We start from the raw sequence: 23,902 nt of genomic DNA on the forward strand, positions 1-23,902 counted from the left end.
TATATGTGGCTTTCCACAATTCAAGAGAATCCTTCTTCTGAACCGGTATAGAATTTAAGTTTATTTACATAGTCCAATATGTCCGCATTAATGGGAATTTATTCTTACGCTTCATCACTATGAATACTTTTCGATTCTGACACAATTTTTCTTTTTCGATGATGGTTGTGAAGCTTATTATAAAAAATACCGCATGGATTACAACTTTTACCATTTTTTTCTCCCATATAATAAATATCTTTACACGCTGTTGGAAACATTTTAACAATTTCATCAGCAAGTTTCTCAATTTCTGATAGCTTTAATGTAGAATAACTTGCTGTAGCAGGCACATAAAAATGTTCAGAAATAATTTGCACAATTTTGCGTCTATTCTCCTCTGTCACAAATTTTTTGATTATATATTGTTTAATTATTTCTTTACCAATTTCGGATGACTGCAGTATTTCGTTTGCTTCCTACGTAAACAATTCAAAACTCAATTATTGAATAAAAATGTTACCAAACATAATTAATACTGGTAACCTGGAACCTTCAAATAACAGCAGGGGTGCATGCTAAGCCTAATTCAACTTGACGTGCTTATAATAAAATAAAACTTTAGCATTTTAGAAATCATTATTCTAATAAACAGTATTTGTTTGACATCTGTGTGTGCAAAAGCAGTAAAAATGGTTAACGTATTTTATCAGAAAAAAAATTTAATAAATTAAATAAAGAAAATTATTAGGGTATTCTCTGTGTCTAGAATATGTAGGAAATATAGGCACACTCGTAACATTTCTTCCATTTAGCGCCGAAAATGGAGTACAAAACGTCTGTTTTCTGCGATAAAAAAATTCATGACCCTGCTGCGCACAAAGAATTCAATTCAATTTTCAACATTATTGCCACAATTATAAATTAGTCTTCGTGAAATAGTTTTTGTTACACAACTCAAATTGGCGAGAATAAGTAAATGAAGATAATATAATAATTATACTCAGTTGAGCAGAGCTCACAGAGTATATTAAGTTTGATTGGATAACGGTTGGTTGTACATATTTAAAATGAACGATATCGGACTATAACCACGCCCACTTTTTCGATATCGAAAATTTCGAAAAACCGAAAAAGTGCGATAACTCATTACAAAAGACAGATAAAGCGACGAAACTTGGTAGATAGGTTGACGTTATGACGCAGAATAGAAAATTAGTAAGATTTTGGACAATGGGCGTGGCCCCGCCCACTTTTACAAGAAGGTAATTTAAAAGTTTTGCAAGCTGTAATTTGGCAGTCGTTGAAGATATCATGATGAAATTTGGCAGGAACGTTACTACTATTACTCTATATGTGCTAAATAAAAATTAGCAAAATTGGATTAAGAACACGCCCACTTTTTAAAAAAAAAATTTTTTAAATTCAAATTTTAACAAAAAATTTAATATCTTTACTGTATATAAGTAAATTAAGTCAAAATTCAACTCCAGTAATGATATGATGCAACAAAATACAAAAATAAAAGAAAATTTCAAAATGGGCGTGGCTCCGCCCATTTTCATTTAGTTTGTCTAGAATACTTTTATTGCCATAAGTCGAACAAAAATTTACCAATCCTTCTCAAATTTGGTAGGAGCATAGATTCTATGACGGTAACTGTTCTCTGTGAAAATGGGCGAAATCGATGGAAGCCACGCCCAGTTTTTATACACAGTCCACCGTCTGTCCTTCCGCTCGGCCATTAACACAATAACTTGAGCAAAATCCGATATATCTTTACTAAACTTAGCCCACGTACTTACCTGAGCTCACTTTTTCTTGGTATAAAAAATGGGCGAAATCTGACCATAACCACGCCCACTTTATCGATATCGAAAATTACGAAAAATGAAAAAAATGCCATAATTCTATACCAAATACGAAAAAAGGGATGAAACATGGTAACTGGATTGGTTTGTTGACGCAAAATATAACTTTGGAAAAATCTTTGTAAAATGGGTGTGACACCTACCATATTAAGTAGAAGAAAATGAAAAAGTTCTACAAGGCGAAATCAACAGCCCTTGGAATCTTGGCAGGAATACTGTTAGTGGTATTGCATATATAAATAAATTAGCAGTACCCGACAGATGATTTTCTGGATCACCTGGTCCACATTTTGGTGGATATCACGAGAACGCCTTCACATATACATCTAAGGGCCACTCGCTTTTAAAACCCTCATTAATACCTTTAATTTGATATCCATATCGTACAAAAACATACCAGAGTCACCCCTGTCCCACCCTAATGGCGATATCTCGAAAAGGCGTCCACCTATAGAACTAATGCCCCCTCTCTCTTAAAATGCTCAGTAACACCTTTCGTTTGATACCCATATCGTACAAACATTCTAGAGTAACCCCTGGCCCACCCTAATGGCGATATCTCGAAAAGGCGTCCACCTATAGACCTAGTGTCCACTCCCTCTTAAAATGCTCAGTAACACCTTTCGTTTGATACCCATATCGTACAAACATTCTAGAGTCACCCCTGGCCCACCCTAATGGCAATATCTCGAAAAGGCGTCCACCTATAGACCTAATGCCCACTCCCTCTTAAAATGCTCAGTAACAGCTTTCGTTTGATACCCATATCGTACAAACATTCTAGAGTCACACCTGGCCCACCCTAATGGCGATATTTCGAAAAGGCGTCCACCTATAGAACTAAGGATTACTCCCTTTTAAAATACTCATTACCACCTTTCATTTGATACCCATATCGTACAAACACATTCTAGAGTCACCCTGGCCCACCCTAATGGCGATATCTCGAAAAGGCGTCCACCTATAGACCTAATGTCCACTCCCTCTTAAAATGCTCAGTAACACCTTTCGTTTGATACCCATATCGTACAAACATTTTAGAGTCACCCCTGGCCCACCCTAATGGCGATATCTCGAAAAGGCGTCCACCTATAGACCTAATGTACACTCCCTCTTAAAATGCTCAGTAACACCTTTCGTTTGATACCCATATCATACAAACATTCTAGAGTCACCCCTGTCCCACCCTAATGGCGATATCTCGAAAAGGCGTCCACCTATAGACCTAATGCCCACTCCCTCTTAAAATGCTCAGTAACACCTTTCGTTTGATACCCATATCGTACAAACATTCTAGAGTCACACCTGGCCCACCCTAATGGCGATATCTCGAAAAGGCGTCCACCTATAGAACTAAGGATTACTCCCTTTTAAAATACTCATTACCACCTTTCATTTGATACCCATATCGTACAAACACATTCTAGAGTCACCCTGGCCCACCCTAATGGCGATATCTCGAAAAGGCGTCCACCTATAGACCTAATGCCCACTCCCTCTTAAAATGCTCAGTAACACCTTTCGTTTGATACCCATACCGTACAAACATTCTAGAGTCACCCTTGGTCCAGCTTTATGGCGATATCTCGAAAAGGCGTCCACCTATAGAACTAAGGATTACTCCCTTTTAAAATACTCATTACCACCTTTCATTTGATACCCATATCGTACAAACACATTCTAGAGTCACCCTGGCCCACCCTAATGGCGATATCTCGAAAAGGCATCCACCTATAGACCTAATGCCCACTCCCTCTTAAAATGCTCAGTAACACCTTTCGTTTGATACCCATATCGTACAAACATTCTAGAGTCACCCTTGGTCCACCTTTATGGCGATATCCCGAAAAGGCGTCCACCTATAGAACTAAGGATTACTCCCTTTTAAAATACTCCTTACCACCTTTCATTTGATACCCATATCGTACAAACACATTCTAGAGTCACCCCTGGCCCACCCTAATGGCGATATCTCGAAAAGGCGTCCACCTATAGACCTAATGCCCACTCCCTCTTAAAATGCTCAGTAACACCTTTCGTTTGATACCCATATCGTACAAACATTCTAGAGTCACCCCTGGCCCACCCTAATGGCGATATCTCGAAAGGGCGTCCACCTATAGACCTAATGCCCACTCCCTCTTAAAATGCTCAGTAACACCTTTCGTTTGATGCACATATCGTACAAACACATTCTAGAGTCACCCCTGGCCCACCCTAATGACGATATCTCGAAAAGGCGTCCACCTATAGACCTCATGCCCACTCCCTCTTAAAATGCTCAGTAACACCTTTCGTTTGATACCCATACCGTACAAACATTCTAGAGTCACCCCTGGCCCACCCTAATGGCGATATCTCGAAAAGGCGTCCACCTATAGACCTAATGCCCACTCCCTCTTAAAATGCTCAGTAACACCTTTCATTTGATTCCCATATCGTACAAACACATTCTAGAGACACCCCTGGTCCACCTTTATGACGATATCTCGAAACGGCGTCCACCTATGGAACTAAGGATCACTCCTTTTCAAAATACTCATTAACAGCTTTCATTTGATACCCATATCGTACAAACACATTATAGAATCACCCCTGGTCCACCTTAATGGGGACATCTCGAAAAGGCGTCCACCGATAGACCTAAGGCCCACTCCCTCTTAAAATGCTCAGTAACACCTTTCATTTGATACCCATATCGTACAAACAAATTCTAGAGTCAGCCCTGGTCTACCTTTATGGCGATATCCCTAAATGGCGTTCATCCATAGAACTATGGCCTATTCTCTCTTAAAATACTCTTTAATACCTTTCATTTGATACACATGTTATACAACCACATTCCAGGGTTACCCCAGATTGATTTTCCTTATTTTGTCTCCATAGCTCTCAACTGAGTATGTTATGTTCGGTTACACCCGAACTTAGCCTTTCTTACTTGTTTTTTTCTGCTATTATTGTGCACACAGGTGGACATTGAATATATGAAAATTTTCTGCTGTTGATATATTACCCTGTTGTTATTTAGGTTCTTAAACAGAGGAAAAAATTTGGATATAAAGCGAAGGTAAGAGGACGGTGCGTGCACCCATTAATTTTTATGGAAAATGGTCGATATGGGTATCAAAACACGCGATTGGGTCAATCCGAAACCGGGGGTCGGATTCATAGCATTTCTGCGCGGAAAACCTTTCCGCATTGTCGGCTTTCGGCAGCGATTAAAAAAAATAACCCATAGGCGGTAGCAAAATACAACTACCACACTTCCGGATTCTTGATGCGTTTTTGATACCCCTCTCGACAATTTCGAATAAAAATTGGGGGGTGCGCCGTCTTCTAAAATGATACCAAAACAATTGCAAACTTACCAATTAAATTAGTATAGCAAATCATATCCAGGTTGTTTTCTTGAATGAAATTAAGAAGAGCATCATAACTTGATGCCTCCAGTTGCTCTGCGAATTCTACAATTTCCATTGTAGCTCCTACAAAAATGTCACCCATTTTTTTAACGTTGATACAAGCCGCTGTATTTGGTATTCAATAATTCAAGTTTAGCTCTAAAATAAATGCATAAAATGGGAAAATATTTGTAGAGTTATGCACACATAATTACCAAAAAAGTAAACGCAACTTTCTTCAACATGCAATCGACGCTTATGTACATATGTACATATGTAGGTACATCTAATTCGATGTAATTGTTGCAGCGAACAAGCATACAAATATACATGTATTAAAGCATTCTTTTGTTTTATTAAAATCATATGCACATACTTACCAATATCACAATTTAATTGTAAAAATAAACTCAAGTTGTAATCGTTTTATTAAAGTGATCAAATATTTAATAATATTAACAACTATTCGCGCCAACAAACGACAAATAATTATACACGAAAAGCTTTCGTCTTACGCACGAGTCTCGCTGTTCGAATTTTCGAACAACAATAATGATCCGTTCACAGTATCAATTTGATAACTTTGCTTATGCATTTGAATGGATGAATATTAGTTTGATACTTGTATTTATCAAGTTAATAGACTACATGCAAATGTAATGCGTTTTATGATCAATTTAGTATTCAATGTATTCCATGGGCAAATCAATAGCCAAGATACAAAATTGATACTTTTAGTTATACTTTTTATAATATTCATCGTTGCATTGATACCACGAAAATGATACAGTTTATAGTTTCATTTTTGTACATCGTGTATAAAAATGATAGTGAAACTTTTTTGTTTTTTTTTTAGTGTGTCAGAGTTAACTGTAAAAACAGCGATACTGGATTTTTATCTGTCTTTCGATTTGCACTACTATAGTAGTAGTTTATTAAAACAGTTACGGACTCAGGAATGATAATTGATTATCTTCTTACGTTAGGTAATCCTAATTTTTTTGACACATATCTCGAATAAAGGGTGACGTGAGTGAATACCTTTGCAACAGTATACCACTCATTGAAATAAAAAGAAAACATAAAAAAAACAGTGATGCGCGATAACCTCCGAAGAGATTTTAGGCCGAGTTACTCCTCCAGTTCACGTCGAGCTCCTTTAAATTTTTCCTACAACAAGGAGGAAGAAGCGGCGAATGGCAGAATGCAGAGGAAACGTTCGCAGCAACTACCTCGAAAGCAACAATCTCGAGAGATGCAAGTCACATAGAGGACGTTAAAAGTGGCGATGTGCCAACCAGGGAAGTAGGAGATAAGCCAAGAGAGATAGCGATAGAGATAGGTTGATCGTAGCAATCTTTTCGGACAGATGACTACTGAGAGGTGGAGTTCTGTAAAAAGAGGGCATACCCGTATTACCTTAACGCTCAAGATGATGCGGGAACAACTAAGTAAGCCCCTTCCAACCTCTGATTCGAGGGGGTGGAATAGAGATGGAAGATGATAGCGTGCGACAAAATCGCGAGCTTTAGTTGGCTGGAGGAAGTGGCTCCGAACATCCAAATGCAAGGCACGAAGGAGCGGTTTGAGGTGTTAGATAAATTGCAACTCCCCATGATACCAAAAGTTAAAGTATGAATACCGTGCATGATGAAGTCGGAGGGTACGTTGCGACCTGTGCAAAGTCAGAATCCGAATATGCCGACACAGGATTGGAGGTGCAGGCAAAATATATATGCGACTCAGGAAAAGAAACCTCGTGGGTAACAATTGTAACGTAGCAAAATGCTACGTCACAATAACCTACTCACAGCCCTAACATTAAATATATACATACCCTAACACCAATTAAATATACATACCCTACGTTCGCCTTGCACAGCGAACAACCACCCGCACATGGTATGCCAAGTACCAACAGCGAACAACCGTCCGCACATAATATGCCATTAAAATATACATACCCTACGATCGCCTTGAACAGCGAACAACCACCCGCACATAGTATGCCAAGTACCAACAGTGAACAACCAAACATACTCAGCACGTGTGTTACTGACTATCCGGCGTCCATTTTTCATTCGCTATTATAACGAGGAGTTATTGATGAGCTGAATTCTTAACAATTTTATACGCTACCAAGTATCAAATGGCAAACGCCATCACTCACTGCACACTTCACCTAGGTAAGTAAGGCTGAGGCCAACTTACAATGGTGGGTATCAAAGTGGTCCCAAGGTGAACGGGGAAGACTCTCAGCGAACCCATCGGGCTCATGGATCTCCCCCCTCACCTATGGGAAACCAACCTTTGCACAACGTCCCACGGGGTAGGAGGGGATACGCTCCCCTTCTACCTTTAAGGACGGATCGGCACGGGTAGTTCCCCCAAGGCGCGTCCAGGACCAGTCCTGGGCTCCACTTGAGGAACATGCCAGGCCCAATACATATCAATACGAGTGGCATTTGTCGCGGACAGTTCACCCAGGGTTGCCGAGGATCATCTCGCTCCCCCGCTTCCTGGGTGAAGTGCCGAGCCATATGCAACGGTGGACCTTACTACACCACTCATGGTCGCTAGGACTTTGGTCCGAGGCTCTCTGAGAGGAGTATTGGGTCTACCCAGCAACAAATGGGGATGGCATGAGGCGCGGACAGTCCACTCAGGGTGGCCGAGGAGCATCTCACCCTCCCGCCTCCTGATTGGGGTGCCGAGCCGAATGCAACGGTGGACTTCACTACACCACTCATGGTTGCTAGGACTCTTGTCCGAGGCTCCCTGAGAGGAGTACTGAATCTACCCAGCACCCATGTATACACATACATCTATACGTTGGGTATTACTAATAGAGATACTTCACCTAGGTCAAACTGCGCCCTTCCTGCCCACCGCCGCCAATCGTTAGCCGTAGGAGTACCACCGCAACCCGCCTGAACAAATCCGTAAGCTCTCTCTGGGGGTAAGATATTTGCGGATTATCACCACCGTACCCTGAGAACCGCGACCCGTACGGTCATCTTTCCACCGCTCCTGCGCTATCATCCGTGGCATCTCTCTCTCAATCTCTCTCGCTCTCTCTCTGGGATCAAAGGCTGCCGGCATCGAAAGGCAAAAGCCGCATCGTGTGTGTGTGCGTGTTCGGAACAAAACAACAACTACTTGTGTTATTAATTGGTAAAGGTTAGTGGGACCTTCGCCTGACCCTGGAGCGGCTGAGCTTAATTCAGCCTTCGACAAAACCCACCTCACAAATGGCGCCCGAGCAGAGACCCATCTCCGGAGAGGAAAGTGTAAAAGCAACAACAAGCACCAGCCCGCCGGGAGATGGCAACCGAACACGCAACCACAATCAGAGGACAACACCAACCTATTGAATACCTACAGCTTGAACTGGATAAATTCGCTGAAGAAAGAGAGACTCATCGGGGTGTGCAAGAAATACCGGATATTCGTTACCGACAACACTGTCGCTGAGCTACGCATAGCGCTCAGTGCCTACGTCAAGGCAAAACGAAATCATAAGTCAACTGAAAATCTACTGAGAGAGGTTGAAGACGAAATCAAGGCAGAACAGAATAGCCGAATTAAAACCCGCCTCGACCACACTCCCTCCATCCATGTGACTACACCGTCTGCAGTTACAAAGGCCAATCAACGACCGTCACCACCCCGCACCGAGTTAACCGACGCCGAAATAATGAACACGGTCCGCCGATGGGATGTCCATTTCACGGGTGGAGAAACGCTTTATGACTTTTTGGAGAGAATTGAGGAGCTGGCCGAGTGCTATAGCATTCCATTGGACAGATTGCTTCCAACGCTGCCAGAGACGTTGCGCGGCAAGGCATTGCAATGGTTCCGTGTACGCAAAGCCGAGATACTCTCGTGGGCACAGTTCCGCACAGCGGCCGAGCAATTCTTCCTACCCAGACGGCATCTACACCAATTAGAGGACGCCATACGCCAGAGGAGACAGCAGGGGCGAGAAAAGGCTAAGGATTATATTCTCGCCATGCAAACCATGATCCGACAACATCCAATTATTTCACGAGAGAACCACCTAGAACGCATTTACGACGGGCTGCGTATCGAATACCGGTTATTCGCAAAGCGTAGCGAGTTCCGAACTATTGAAGAGCTGATGGAGCTCACCGACGAATTCGAGCTGCTACAATTGGAGGCCACCAGACAAAGCAGACAAACAGCGTATTATTTATCACCGTTGACCGAAGAATATAGCCGAGAGGAATCCTGTTGGAGATGCAAGGAACGAGGACATATGCGCTACCAATGCCGAAGAGCCCGAAGATTATTTTGCTCCAGATGTGGCCGGGACAACGTCCTGTCCAGAGGTTGCAGGTGCGATAAGGCGAGCACCTTGACTCCCGTCAGGCTACGGCACGGGAAAATACCACAATCAGCAGCCATCGACGAGCAACCGCCGAATGAAAAAATGGATGGCCGTCACTACGTCAAACTCACCTTCGAAGGGCTAAACGTCCGAGCCTTGGTGGACACCGGCGCAACGCTCACCTACGTAGGTGACACTATACGTAAGCATCTGGAAGGCAAGAAAATAGCATGCGCACCCAGCGTCCGCAACGTACAGCTCGCCGATAGGACGTGCGTTGTTAGTTCGTAGCCTACCAAGTAACCATACTCTGTAACAAAAAACTGACCCATATGCGAGTGTCCACCCTGCGTAGTTTGGCCGAATACATGATTCTAGGCACGGGTTTTCTCAGGGAAAGGGGGCTCACCCTCACCTTAGATGGAAACATATTACCGCCAGCCACGCCAACCCAGAACACCATAATTGCAAAACTAAGTACCGTGACAGAAGGAAAGCATTTAAGAGCAACTCAAAACGCCGAACGGGCAGTTTTCTTAAACGACCACCAACGGATATTCGGGAGAATAACTGGTCCCAGTAGGGCAGCAGAACATGTAATCTCGCTGAAACATGATCGCCCGCTAAAACAGCGGTATTACCCACGGAACTCAGCGATGCAACAGGTAATAAATGCCGAAGTCGACGAACATCGAATAACCCACAAATTCACAGCCGCATACGCCCCTCACGAAACCCGACCGAAAAAGCTAACAGAGTAATCAAGACCATGATAGCGCAGCGCTCAAAAGCCGGTCACCGCACCTGGGACGGGGAAACCCCGCAAATCGCTTTCGCTATGAACACAGCACATCACGAAGCAACCCAAGCATCGGCTGCTGAAATCAAATTTGGCAGAAACATTGCGACAGCCCAGCAAATACGCACCGAAGGCGCCGTCCCCGAAGAATCACCGACCGTATCCCCAACACTAACCGACCTTTGGGAAGAAATCAAGAAGAATCTGGCTAAAGCAGCCAAGACACAGAAAAAATACTACGATCTGCGCCGTAGACCCTGGAAACCACAGGTTGGGGAAACGGTGATGAAACGAGAGCATCCGCTCTCCTCCGCGGTCAATCAATTTACACAAAAATTAGCACCAAACTTCTCCGGACCTTATGTGGTAGAAAAATACATATCATCCAATACCGTCGAGCTGAGATACACCGAAGAACATCACAAACGGACCGCGCATACGCATCTACAGGACTTAAAATCCTACGCCGACGAAGGCCCACTCACTGCCGAACCAGTAATATCACCAACTAACACAACACGTACATAAATCTGCTCTTATCATTACAGATTACGATGCGTCAGCCAGTCCCACCGGATTCGCCACAAAAAGGTAAAGGAATGACCATGGCCACCCAACAAGACGATAATACAGCGGGTACAAATATTTCAGGGCTTTATCCCAACTTGATGCAAACAGTACACCCGCTGCTAAGCATAAGCGAGTGCGTAGACAACACAACCGACCGTAAAAAGGTAGAAGACGAAACAGAGGCACCGGAAAAGATAAGCGAAAATCAAAAAAGGAAACATTCAAAAAATTAGACTGCGTGAAGCGACCAAAGAAGAATACGCCCCAATGGCATTTTCGATGTGGCAAGCAACATGTGTACTGCACGCAGATGGACGCGGACCACGCTTTAGTGAAGATTGCGGAACACAAGAGAATAATGAAATATAAGGATTAAACTGGGCACCACCGTAATCTTAGGCTCCGATGCATTCAATATTTTTAGTTTTTTTTTAAATAAATATTTTTTATTTTTTTTTAATTAACATTTTTTTATTTATTTTATTGCATGGTAAAAATTGTAAAAAAAAAACAACAAAAAACAAAAATCCATGCAACCTTAGAAAACAAAGGAGTTCAATTTCTTTTTTATTTATATAAAGTCATACAGATAAAAAACGTTTTTATACACGCTACTAGTAAGAAGAAAAGAATATACTTTTATATGAATTGTTACTACCACAAAAAAAAAAAAACACAACAACACGTGGAGAAAGAGATCTATTTTCTTAATAATACACACCATTCCTCAAACCGCATAATATGCCGTTGCGACTTTATTGTTAGCTTGAGCAAATCATTGTCACAAATCTTTTTTGTTAACAATTGTAAATATAAGTTGAAAACAATTTTTTTTTTGATGAATGATTGTACGTAACATATATATCATAAAAATTTACCTCTAAAACTAAGTAAATATATATATAAAAAATATATATATTGTTCAAATATATACCCTTTTTTTGACTCAAAAATACCTTTCAAACAAAATGTTCAACTTCATACCAACACTCCTACAAAAGAGAAAAAGGGAGACTTACACATGAATTTCAATTAATTAGTATTAAGCTAAAAGAAGATTTTTTTTTTTTAAACAAAAAAATAATACAATGTACAATGTTTTTTTTTATGCTGATTTATATACAAAAAAAAAAAAAAAACATATATATATATATATAAGTAAATATGTGAATAAAGGGAAATACCGGACAACAAACACATACACGTACGTCGGCCGCGCCATCTCCGAGGCGGTAAAATATACCGGGACCACTTGGTCCACGGCAGTGCAGGCCTTAAGGCCACAAACTCCCGAATGCCAAAGTTTTTTTCCCCTGAAGTGGGAGGGGGACTGTAACGTAGCAAAATGCTACGTCACAATAACCTACTCACAGCCCTAACATTAAATATATACATACCCTAACACCAATTAAATATACATACCCTACGTTCGACTTGCACAGCGAACAACCACCCGCACATGGTATGCCAAGTACCAACAGCGAACAACCGTCCGCACATAATATGCCATTAAAATATACATGTGGCACCCTGCACTATTTCATCTTCATACATACTAGCTTTTACTACATATGTTATTTTGTACACCTGTAGTTGCTATTCATTTTCTCACTACCATTCTTTTGGCAATACTTACTGGCGAACAAGTGCGCGCATATACCATAGCGAAATAAAAATCATCAACATATTTTTTCAGTTACAATAGTTAAGAAAATATTGATCTTTATTAACCGCGGTTTTTTACTTATAATTAAATAGTCGTACTCGTAACTGGAAGCAATTTGGGGGTTTAAAATTAATAAACCAACCAACACTGGTGACCCCGCAGACAATTTTTCGGGTAACGGCAAAAACATCCCGTTAAGTCACACTACTTCTGGAAACGGGTCTATATATTCCAATTCATTGTCAGACCACCACCACGCAGTTTTCGCTGTTAAGTCGACAACATGAACAACGACAGCGGTTTATCAACGAATACGGGTACTCCACCACAACAAGCTGCGCCATCAGCAAACAATATAGCAGTTGTGTACGCAAGGCTCCCAGTACCACCGATGTGTAACACCAACATCGAAGCATGGTTCACTACCATGGATTTTGGGTTTACAGCATCGGGTATTACTGCTGATAAACAAAAAACAGCAACAATTCTAGCAGCGCTTGATCCAAATGTTATAGCACAGTTGAGCGACGTCATTTCCTCGTTACCACAAAACGACAGGTTTGACTACGTAAAGCAGAAGATCATCGAACATTTTGCCGATAGTGAGCAGCGACGATTAAATCGCCTCTTGTCAGAATTGCCGCTAGGAGACAAAAAGCCGTCAGAACTCTACTACGAAATGAGGAGAGTTGCTGGTAGCACTCTGGGGGAGGCAGCCCTAAAAGGCCTCTGGACGAAGCGTTTACCAGATTTCGCGCCGCCAATAGTAGCTGCCTCATCTGGAACTGCAGCTGAATTTACAAAAATAGCTGATTCCATTGTCGACGCCATTTCTCCAAACCATATCAACAAAGTCAATGCGGACCAACCAAACGAAATTAACGAGTTACGTGCGGCCATAGTGGAGTTGGGTAGAAAATTCGAAAAACTAACATCTCGTTCACGTTCTACGAACCGCGGTCGCAGTACCTCACGTGCACGACCTCGAACTGGTAACTTATCGCCAAGAGATTCCGCATCAGGCGCATCGGTTGATGAATGTTGGTATCACAAAAAATATGGGCGACCCGCTCGCAAATGCAGGAGCCCGTGCCGTCTCAAAAGTCGTGCAGCAGATGCACCGACCACCAGTTCAGCCACAAAATGACTGCCAACGCGCGTGCCGAGTCGTGGCGAAGAACCGGACACCGAGCGCAAAGTTCTTCGCTTACAGGTCCACGACAGAAATTCAAAAAAATCTCTATGCCGCAAATGGAACGCCGATAAAGGTAATTGGAGAAAAGAGGATTAATTTAGATCTCGGCCTCCGCCGCAATTTCGATTGGTCGTTTGTTATAGCCGACGTAACGACTCCAATCATCGGTGCAGACTTTATTCGTTTTTACGACTTGTTAATAGACTTACGCCGAAACAGAATTGTAGATAACATGACCCAACTTTGTGCGCCACTTACGTTGCCAAAAATTACGGAACAAATCGCAATCAAAACGTTCGATACAGCTGACCCATTTGCATCTTTATTAGCCGAGTTCTCCGACATTACGAAACTAGCACCGCAAGGATCATCGACGAAAAGCACCATCACGCACCGAATAATCACAACTGGTCAACCGGTATTTGCTCGACCGAGGCGTCTACCTCCCGATAAGCTCAAGACTGCGAAAAAGGAGTTCGAATATTTGATGAAGGCAGGAATTTGTCGTCCGTCTAGTAGCAACTGGTCCAGCCCGTTACACCAAGTAAAAAAAGGTGACGGGACATGGAAACCATGCGGGGACTCTCGCGCTCTCAATGCGCAGACGCTACCTGACCGATATCCGCTCCCATATCTAACCGATTTTACTACAAACGTGCGAAGTAAGACCATATTTTCCAAAATTGACCTTCAACGTGCTTTTCACCAGGTGCCCATACATGAGGATGCTATCTCAAAGACGGCGATTACGACACCATTCGGCTTGTACGAATTTAGTTTCATGACGTTCGGTCTATGCAATGCAGCGCAGACCTTTCAAATGCTTATCAATGAGGTCTTGCGTGGGTTGCATTTTACATTTCCCTACATCGACGACATTTGCGTTGCATCCACGTCCATCGAGCAACACCGGCACGATTTAAAAACAGTTTTTACACGTCTCCGCGAACATAACCTCGCTATAAATCCTTCGAAATGCGAGTTTGGCAAAAATCACCTTAAGTTTCTGGGACACTTGTTCGACGCCCAAGGCATTCACCCATTGCCCGAGAAAGTTTCGGTTATTCGCAGTTTTCCGAAGCCTTCCGTCGCCAAAGAATTAAAAATTTTTTTAGCAATGGTAAATTTCTGCAGGAAGTTCCTACCAAATGCGATGTCGTATCAATCACATCTACATAGTCTCATCATCGGCAATAAGAAAAACGACCGCACACCTATTCAATGGAATGCCGAAGCCGAAGCCGCTTTTGAACGCTGCAAATACGAATTGGCAAACGCAACGCTTCTGGCACACCCCGCATCGGATGCAGAGTTAGCATTATACGTCGACGCATCAGATACCGCTGTCGGAGCTGCACTGCATCAAGGTGTCAATGGTGAGCTGCAGCCGCTCGGATTTTACTCAAAAAAACTCACTGCTTCGCAACGCAACTACAGCACGTACGACCGTGAATTGGCTGCGGTATACCCAGGCGTGTCACATTTTCGCTATATGCTTGAAGGCCGAAAATGCTACATCATGACCGACCATCGTCCACTTATATATGCATTCCGTCAAAAACCCGAAAAAGCTTCACCCGCCGACTCCGACAACTCGATTTTATTGGGCAATTTTCAACGTCACGTAGCCGGAAAAGGAAATGTTACAGCAGATCTACTTTCGCGGATACAATCGATCGAGCATATGATTGACTACACAAAAGTTGCAGCCGCGCAACAAACTGACACTCAGTTGCAATCACTTCTAAATGAACCAGGTATGCATAACAGCTAACTAGTACTAAACATTTTTCCGATACCCAACAGCACAGCTCAATTAGTATGCGACACATCAACATCAGCCGTCCGCCCATACGACCCAAAAGAGTTTGGAGAGATCGTGCTACGAAAAGTTCATGGTTTGTCACACCCAGGTGTCCGTGCAACGGTTAAGCTAATGACTCAAAGATTTGTTTGGCCGAGTATCAGGAAAGACACTGCAAATTTCGTACGCTGTTTTGAAGCATGTCAAAAAGCGAAGGTTCATCGCCATACGAAATCATTGCCTTCGAGATATGAACCTCCAAAAGACCGATTTTCTCATATCAACATGGACATCGTTGGCCCTTTCCCACCTAGTGAGGGGCAACGATATTGCTTAACAATCATTGATCGATACACGCGATGGCCTGAAGCTGCGCCTATGCCTGACATGACCGCCGAATCCGTCACAAAAGCACTCATATTCCATTGGATAGCACGGTTTGGTGTTCCAGAACGCATAACGTCAGATCAAGGCAGGAAATTCGACTCTGCAGTTTTTGCAAAACTAATGTCCACAATCGGTGCAACACATCTCCGAACGACTCCGTACCACCCGCAATCAAACGGTATCATCGAAAGGTGGCATAGGAGTTTAAAGGCCGCCATTTTATGCCACGAGCCATCAAAATGGGTTCAGCAGTTACCTATGATTTTGCTGGGGTTACGCGTCGCCTTCAAGCCTGATATCAAAGCATGTCCCGCTTTACTCGTTTATGGTACCACATTACGCATTCCTGGCGAGTTCTTCCAAACTAGGAAGCTAAACGATGTCAACGAAGACACGGTATCGCAATTCAGACTATCAATGCAGAACCTTCAACCCACACAGACAGCACATCATACAACAGCCAAAATGTTCGTAACGCCCGCCCTACAAACATCAACTCACGTCTTTGTGCGCAACGATACTGTACGACCATCATTAACATGTCCTTACGACGGGCCGTATCCTGTATAAGCATAGACCGCCAAAAGCCAGCATTCATAGCAAATCCCGATTGTACGGAATCGACTGTCACGCAAAATACAGAGGAGCAGTCTAAACATACTTCGATGAAACATACTCGCAGTGGTAGACACGTTATCATACCACATCGGTTCCGGTAGTTTCATCTAGCGAGGGAGTACTGTGGCACCCTGCACTATTTGATCTTCATACATACTAGCTTTTACTACATATGTTATTTTGTACACCTGTAGTTGTTATTCATTTTCTCACCACCATTCTTTTGGCAATACTTACTGGCGAACAAGTGCGTGCATATACCATAGCGAAATAAAAATCATCAACATATTTTTTCAGTTACAATAGTTAATAAAATTATTGATCTTTATTAACCGCGGTTTTTGACTTATAATTAAATAGTCGTTCTCGTAACTGGAAGCAATAAAGGGGTTTAAAATTAATAAACCAACCAAATACATACCCTACGATCGCCTTGCACAGCGAACAACCACCCGCACATAGTATGCCAAGTACCAACAGTGAACAACCAAACATACTCAGCACGTGTGTTACTGACTATATGGCGTGCATTTTTCATTCGCTATCATAACGAGGAGTTATTGATGAGCTGAATACTTAACAATTTTATACGCTACCAAGTATGAAATGGCAAACGCCATCACTCACTGCACACTTCACCTAGGTAAGTAAGGCTGAGGCCAACTTACAATGGTATGTATGAAAGGGGTCCCAAGGTGAACGGGGAAGACTCTCAGCGAACCCATCGGGCTCATGGATCTCCCCCCTCACCTATGGGAAACCAACCATTGCACAACGTCCCACGGGGTAGGAGGGGATACGCTCCCCTTCTACCTTGAAGGACGGATGGGCACGGGTAGTTCCCCCAAGGCGCGTCCAGGACCAGTCCTGGGCTCCACTTGAGGGACATGCCAGGCCCAATGCATATCAATATGGGTGGCATTTGTCGCGGACAGTTCACCCAGGGTTGCCGAGGATCATCTCGCTCCCCCGCTTCCTGGGTGAAGTGCCGAGCCATATGCAACGGTGGACCTTACTACTCCACTCATGGTCGCTGGGACTCTTGTCCGAGGCTCTCTGAGAGGAGTACTGGGTATACCCAGCAACAAATGGGGATGACATGAGGCGCGGACTGTCCACTCAGGGTTGCAGAGGAGCATCTCCCTCCCCCGCCTCCTAATTGGGGTGCCGAGCGGAATGCAACGGTGGACTTCACTACACCACTCATGGTCGCTAGGACTCTTGTCCGAGGCTCCCTGAGAGGAGTACTGAATCTACCCAGCAAGCATGTATACACATACATCTATACGTTGGGTATTACTAATAGATATACTTCACCTAGGTCAAACCGCGTCCTTCCTGCCCGCCGCAGTCAATCGTTAGCCATAGGAGCACCACCGTAACCCGCCTGAACCAATCCGAGTAAGCTTTCTCTGGGGTAAGATACTTGAGGATTATCACCACCGTTCCCTGAGAATCGCGACCCGTACTGTCATCTTTCCGCCGCTCCTGCGCTATCATCCGTCGCATCTCTCTCTCTATCTCTCTCGCTCTCTCTCCCTCTCTCTCTGGGAACAAAGGCTGCCGGCATCGAAAGACAAAATCCGCATCGTGTGTGTGTGCGTGTTCGGAACAAAACAACAACTACTTCTGTTATTAATTGGTAAAGGTTAGTGGGACCTTCGCCTGACCCTGGAGCGGCTGAGCTTACCTCAGCCTTCGACAAAACCCACCTCACACAATCCTAACACGCTAAAAGTGGGCGAAGTTGAAAAAGCCTTAGAGCAAATGGGCAGGTGGAGGACGCGGACGCCACAACGAAGGTTTTAGCAGAGGAGTGGGAGAGGCTGAAGGGGGCCCACAAAGCCTTAGACCCAATGGATATGAATAGGACGAAGACGTCACGACGAAGGTGTTGGAGGGAGACAAACAGCCCAATAGCGCTGCGAGTCTTACAGATAAACCTCACTCGCAATAAAATGGCGGCGAGCAAACTCTTCTTAACCCTTGGGGAGGGATCGTTTAGCATGGCGCTGATCAGGAGGAAAGGTTTCTGGGCTCAGCGCGCGCAGATTTGGCGTTTACTACGCGCTAACAGAAGAAAGGCTGCACTCATATATGCTGCTTAATTACACTACTGAGGACCTCGCAGTGGTATCCGTTGAGCAGAAGAATAAGCAGGCATCTATCCTGGCATCCTGTTACATGGCCGCCCATACTGCTTGCACAGGTGTGGTGCAAGAGGCTAGTACAGGACGAAGGGCGCAAAGGTCGTTTGGTCATAGGCGCGGATACAAATGCACACCAGATGTGTGTGGAGGAGGAGATACGAATAAGAGAGGCTAATCTCTATTTTGTTAAATCCTGTAAACCGATTTGCAGATAGCCAACAGGGATAGTCCCTATATATGTAGGTACAACATCCAGCAATATTCTTAATATTACATTGAGCTCTGAACGTAATATATCAAGTTATGATTGGATGATTCTTGCTAGTCCTTCTTTCTCCGACCATGCTTCAGCATCTCTTAAGGAGGATAGAGAAGGGAAGAACGTTTAGAAGCTCTAGGTCAACGAATTTGACGAAATTCCAGAAACATGTAGAAACAAAATGGTTGTCAATGCGGAGGAACTTTAGGAATCCATTGATTTCCCAAAAAAGACGCTTATGACTGTGTATAACAGAGCTTGCTCTCTAAGAAGATTCAGAGGAAAAGCTAAGCCGACATGGTGGAGCAATGAACTGAGTCTTCTTAGAAGACGGGTAAAAGAAATGTTTAAGCTGGCAAACGGAAAGTGAACGAGTATAGGGATTTATTGTGGATCTACAAGCATAAAATTCCAGGGTGAAGAGAGTATCATAGAAACATTTTTGTGCGGACATAGAGTTCTTCGGCGAAACAGCACGGTTATAAAAAGTTCTAGCAAGGGGAAACATGGTCCAGGGACTAAAAAAGAAAGAGAGCGGAGAATGGACTCGTTGTAGTGAGGAGTCCCTTGAGGTGCCTTTCGATACAAATTTCCCATCAGGAGATGATTCAGAAGAGCCAGCAGAATGCACCCACACTTCGGTCGCGGAACAGGAAGTCCCGGGCTTGGTGACCAATACCAAGATCGAAAGGGCGCTGAAAACGTTCTTTAAGTTAAAATTGCTGGGCGCAGATGGTATATTCCCGGCCATGCTACAAATTTCAAGCAGAGCAGTCGGGGAATGGCTACAAATATTCGATGGGTAAATAAGACTGAACAATGGAGAGCTGATCATGTGGCTTTCCTGCCAAAAGCGTGGAATATAGGTCACATGTATCCCAAATGGGGTAGCAATAAACATAGAGAAAGCCCTGAAATATAAGGATTTAAACTATATTTCTAAATGGGCGATCATGGATGGTCTTAACTTCAACAAAATTTTTCTAGCCATAACCCTATGGCAATGTTGCAATTGACATAAGTGGAAAGTGCCTTCCAACGATTAGCTCTTTGATGGATCGGCCGCTTCGGGACATTAATACATGGGCAATAAATTCCGGGTTGACAGCCAACGCAGAGAAGGGAATATGGTCTTGGTTAATAAAAGATTAAGGTCCCAAATTATACGCGGCCTAAGTTAGGAGTGGTGTCCCTATGGGAGAAACCTTTGCACACAATATCTACGGATTATCCTAGACAGTAAGATTATGGTGGAGGCTAAACGTGGAGAAAAGAGTGAAGTAGGCCTCGACGGCACTTTATGCATGTAAAAGATTTCTGGGGTGTTCTAGAGCTTTATCGCACTCTTTCTCTCATTGGGTATTTACAGCGATTGTGAACCCTGTCTCATACTATGTAGTCCTTGTTTGGGGGACAGCCACTCAAAAAGAACTTACCTCAAAAAATTAGAGGGTTCATGCAGGCTATCAATGCTTAACATTTCTGTAGCCCTGAAAACAACCCCTACGGCCGCACTGTATGCCATTCTGCACATTTCACCTTTAGACCTGGTAACAAAGAACATAGCGTGGTGGACGAGGCGATACATGTATACACAGATGGCTCCAAAGTAGTGGAAGTAGTAGGGTCTGTGGTATACCGTGCTGATTCGGAAAGAACCAGGTCCTACAGCTGCCAGAGTTTTTCAATCGGAAGTATTAGCCGTAAGCTGTTAAACATACTAGCGCATTTGTCAAGTGTGACAATGAGCGTAAAAAACACAAGCGCTGGTCACTTTGCGACGCATGACCAGCAGCGAAAATATAAACAATGCCTCACATAACTGGCAAAAGCAAGTCAAGTTTTTGTTTTTGTGTGTGGCAAAGAAAAAAAGTTAAAAGAAAATGACCGTGGAAATACATATCTGACTAGTGACCATTGGGAATACTAGTGAAGAGTTTTTCGTATTCCCTCATGTTCTCATCCCCTATCAAAATAAGTGGCAGGGGAGTTAGATACCATACATTGCCAGAGAGTTGAAGAAACGAAAAGGATTGAAGTCATCGAACAGTGATTTAACAGGTGATCTTAGCTATTTACCATATTGTGCATTTTTTTCAAGCATTCTCCACTTGTAGGAATCCATAAAGGGTGCTTTTAGCATACACAATCGTTGAGTGATAACTTTCTGAACACTCCGTGGAGTATTTTAATCCACTTTAAGTAAAATTTTTTCCGCTATTTGCTGAACATGATTTTTCGCCTTTCAGCTTTTAAAGTGTTGGTCATGAATAATATTGTTCCCTCTTGATATTATAGTGAAGTGTAAAAAATAATTTATGAAGTCCTTTTCCTCAAAGTTTAAGTAGTTATTCCATTTGACAGTAGGCTAAGCTCATCGTACAGAGAACAAATACTTTATCACTCAACTAACGCAAACATGTTTGCAACGTATCAACAAAAATAGTGACTTAAAAACGGTCACAGTGTTAGGGGTTGAACTCCTTCGAAACAGCTCCACCGATTCCCATAAAATTTTGTTTTTGTTTGAAACAGCTTTCAATAACATATACAACCCTTATGGAGCGTTCCCGAGATGGTCGGACTGGTGCCTTAATAGTGCTTGTTACCAGAACGTAGCGGATCTGCATCCTTCGGGGAGTATCCTTATCGCTACAACATAGATAGGGGGAGCGATGGAGGGAGAAGAAGAGGTAGCAAGAAAGAAAAGAAGGGATTGAAAAGGCGTAGAGGTAGAAAGAGACGAAGAACAAGTAGTGAGTTATAGGATAAATAAAAGGGGAAAGAGAGGGAAAGAGATTTAGAGATAAAAACTTATAAAAAGTTGTGCAGCTACAACGTCTGCCAGATATGCTAGCATTTCTATGCGGACTTTGATACGTTTCTTTTTCTTATATAGATTTAATTTAATAAAATTTGCAGATTCCAGTACATTTTGTTAATTAAATTAGCTTAGCAAACTTAAAAAAGCAATAATTTAGTAAAAATTAACTATGTTCAATAAAAGTTAAGTTTATTAACTTTTTAGTTTTCCGCCCTGGTTTAGCATTTTCCGGAAATGCGCGATGGGCATTGCCCATACAGAAAAAACGTTCCCCACTTGGACGCTTACTTTCGGAGAAAAATAAAATATTCCAAAACAAAGAAGACTATTCAGAATTTTGCAACAAGATTCACACAATATTCTTATAGATCATAAAAATTAGAGCTGGCAAATATCATCGCAAAATGTTGACCATGGTACGTCCGATAAAGCCTTGTTTTAATATAAGTTTACAATAAACAATTTATGTAAGGTTAAGTAAATATAGTTTTTTCGCGGAAAACATAAACATACTTACCGGCCTGTTTTTTAATCGCAGGGAAACCATAACAGCGGAGAATTTCATGCAAAATGTTCGATTTATATTTATACCAATCTTTACAACTCAAATGCAGTGAATTCCTTACACATGGTGTGTGATTACGTAGTTAAATTATTTCGGTATAAACATTGTTGAAATACAAAAGAAAGATATAAAATCAAGGGAATTACAATATACATAATTATACTTTTACCCAACCAGAAAATGCTAACCAATTTTACCAAAGGTCTAGATGTCCCCATGATATTGTAATCACCCAATGAAAGTGTGGCAAGGCAACTTGCCGTGTGTTAAGGCATTTTACGCATGACCCGCTAGGGTTACCTTACTAGACAAAGTCTAATTTGGCCGGCCCCGAAAAAGTCTAGCTGGACACATGACAGTTTGTTAGTGCATTTTATGGATAGCTAGCGTTTTGATAGAAACTTGTCGACCAAGCTTTGCTCGGCTTTATCGAGGTTGCCGCAAAATTTGCTTTGTTTTATATATTCATCATTACACAAATTCTGCTCAGTTTACACACATTTTTTCACTTCCAAACAGAGAAGGTATTTCAAAAACATATCGAACACCAAACGCAAAATGGGATTAAAAAATGTATCTCTTAAAATCTTGAATAGAATTTGATTATGCAGAATTATATGGGAAATTTGCTGAGAAATATCGTTAAGAGCCGCACTTCTCTACTGTCCTGGACCCACAGGTGGCCGATCCAAACATCTTTAGTGCAGTCTGCCTCTCAGAAGTTGACGTCCTTTCTCAGGTGATCAACGTCTCCGTTAATTACAGCGACCTCCGCCTGAAATACGCTGCAATGATCGGGTAGGCTAAAGCATAGATTGCATTCCAGTTGAAGTGCACAATACCGCTTCTCACCTTATTATCCAGTTTGGAGCCGTCAGTATGTATATGAAGCCCAACGCCCAGGCCGGCCGGCTCCTTCAACGAATTATCCCTATCCGGAAAGAAAACATCGTAATTAACGTCAAAAAAGGCGGAGCGCAATAGTCCAAAGTAGTTGAATTCAGATTCTTAGGGATGGTGCATGCCCAGTCAAATTATCTTTCCAGCCAGATAGCTCTCGCAGCCACAGAGCAGGAAAGGCCGCGCATTACTTGGCCATTAGATTTAATGGCAAAACATTAAAACTAGTGTCCAACGCAGACTATAGTACTTTTTGTACCTTTTGGAAACACTTAGGTTGGATTTAGTATCTAAGCTCGTCCACCAGACCGGGCTCTGATAAAAGATTGGCTTAACCACAACAGTGTTTTGGCCGAACGGAGCACCCAAGCGTTGCATAGTTCTGCCTGGTACTATGAGAGGGTTTTTCTAAACTCTCTATCTCGTTCCCTTCGTATCTTAAGTTCTCTATGGGCGTTGGCAAAAAACTCCTTAAGCGACCGCTCGAAATCCTCGTCCTCGTCTAGTGTTAGATGTAGGAATAAAAACAAAGATGTAGGAATAAAAACAAAGTTGCCCCAGCA

At 42.7% G+C, this 23,902-nt stretch overlaps 1 protein-coding gene across 1 annotated transcript in view; it reads right to left on the reverse strand.

The window, feature by feature from the left end:
• Positions 1-22,495, reverse strand: part of LOC137235183 (uncharacterized) — a 1,124,977-nt gene extending 1,102,482 nt beyond the window's left edge. Inside the window, exon 1 of the mRNA XM_067758315.1 lies at positions 22,392-22,495. The gene's annotated coding sequence lies outside the window, so the exon portion shown is untranslated. The remainder of the gene's footprint in view (positions 1-22,391) is intronic.
• Between the last annotated feature and the right edge of the window lie 1,407 nt (positions 22,496-23,902).

The sequence above is a fragment of the Eurosta solidaginis genome, chromosome X, assembly GCF_040869045.1.
Source record: "Eurosta solidaginis isolate ZX-2024a chromosome X, ASM4086904v1, whole genome shotgun sequence".
NCBI lineage: Eukaryota > Metazoa > Arthropoda > Insecta > Diptera > Tephritidae > Eurosta > Eurosta solidaginis.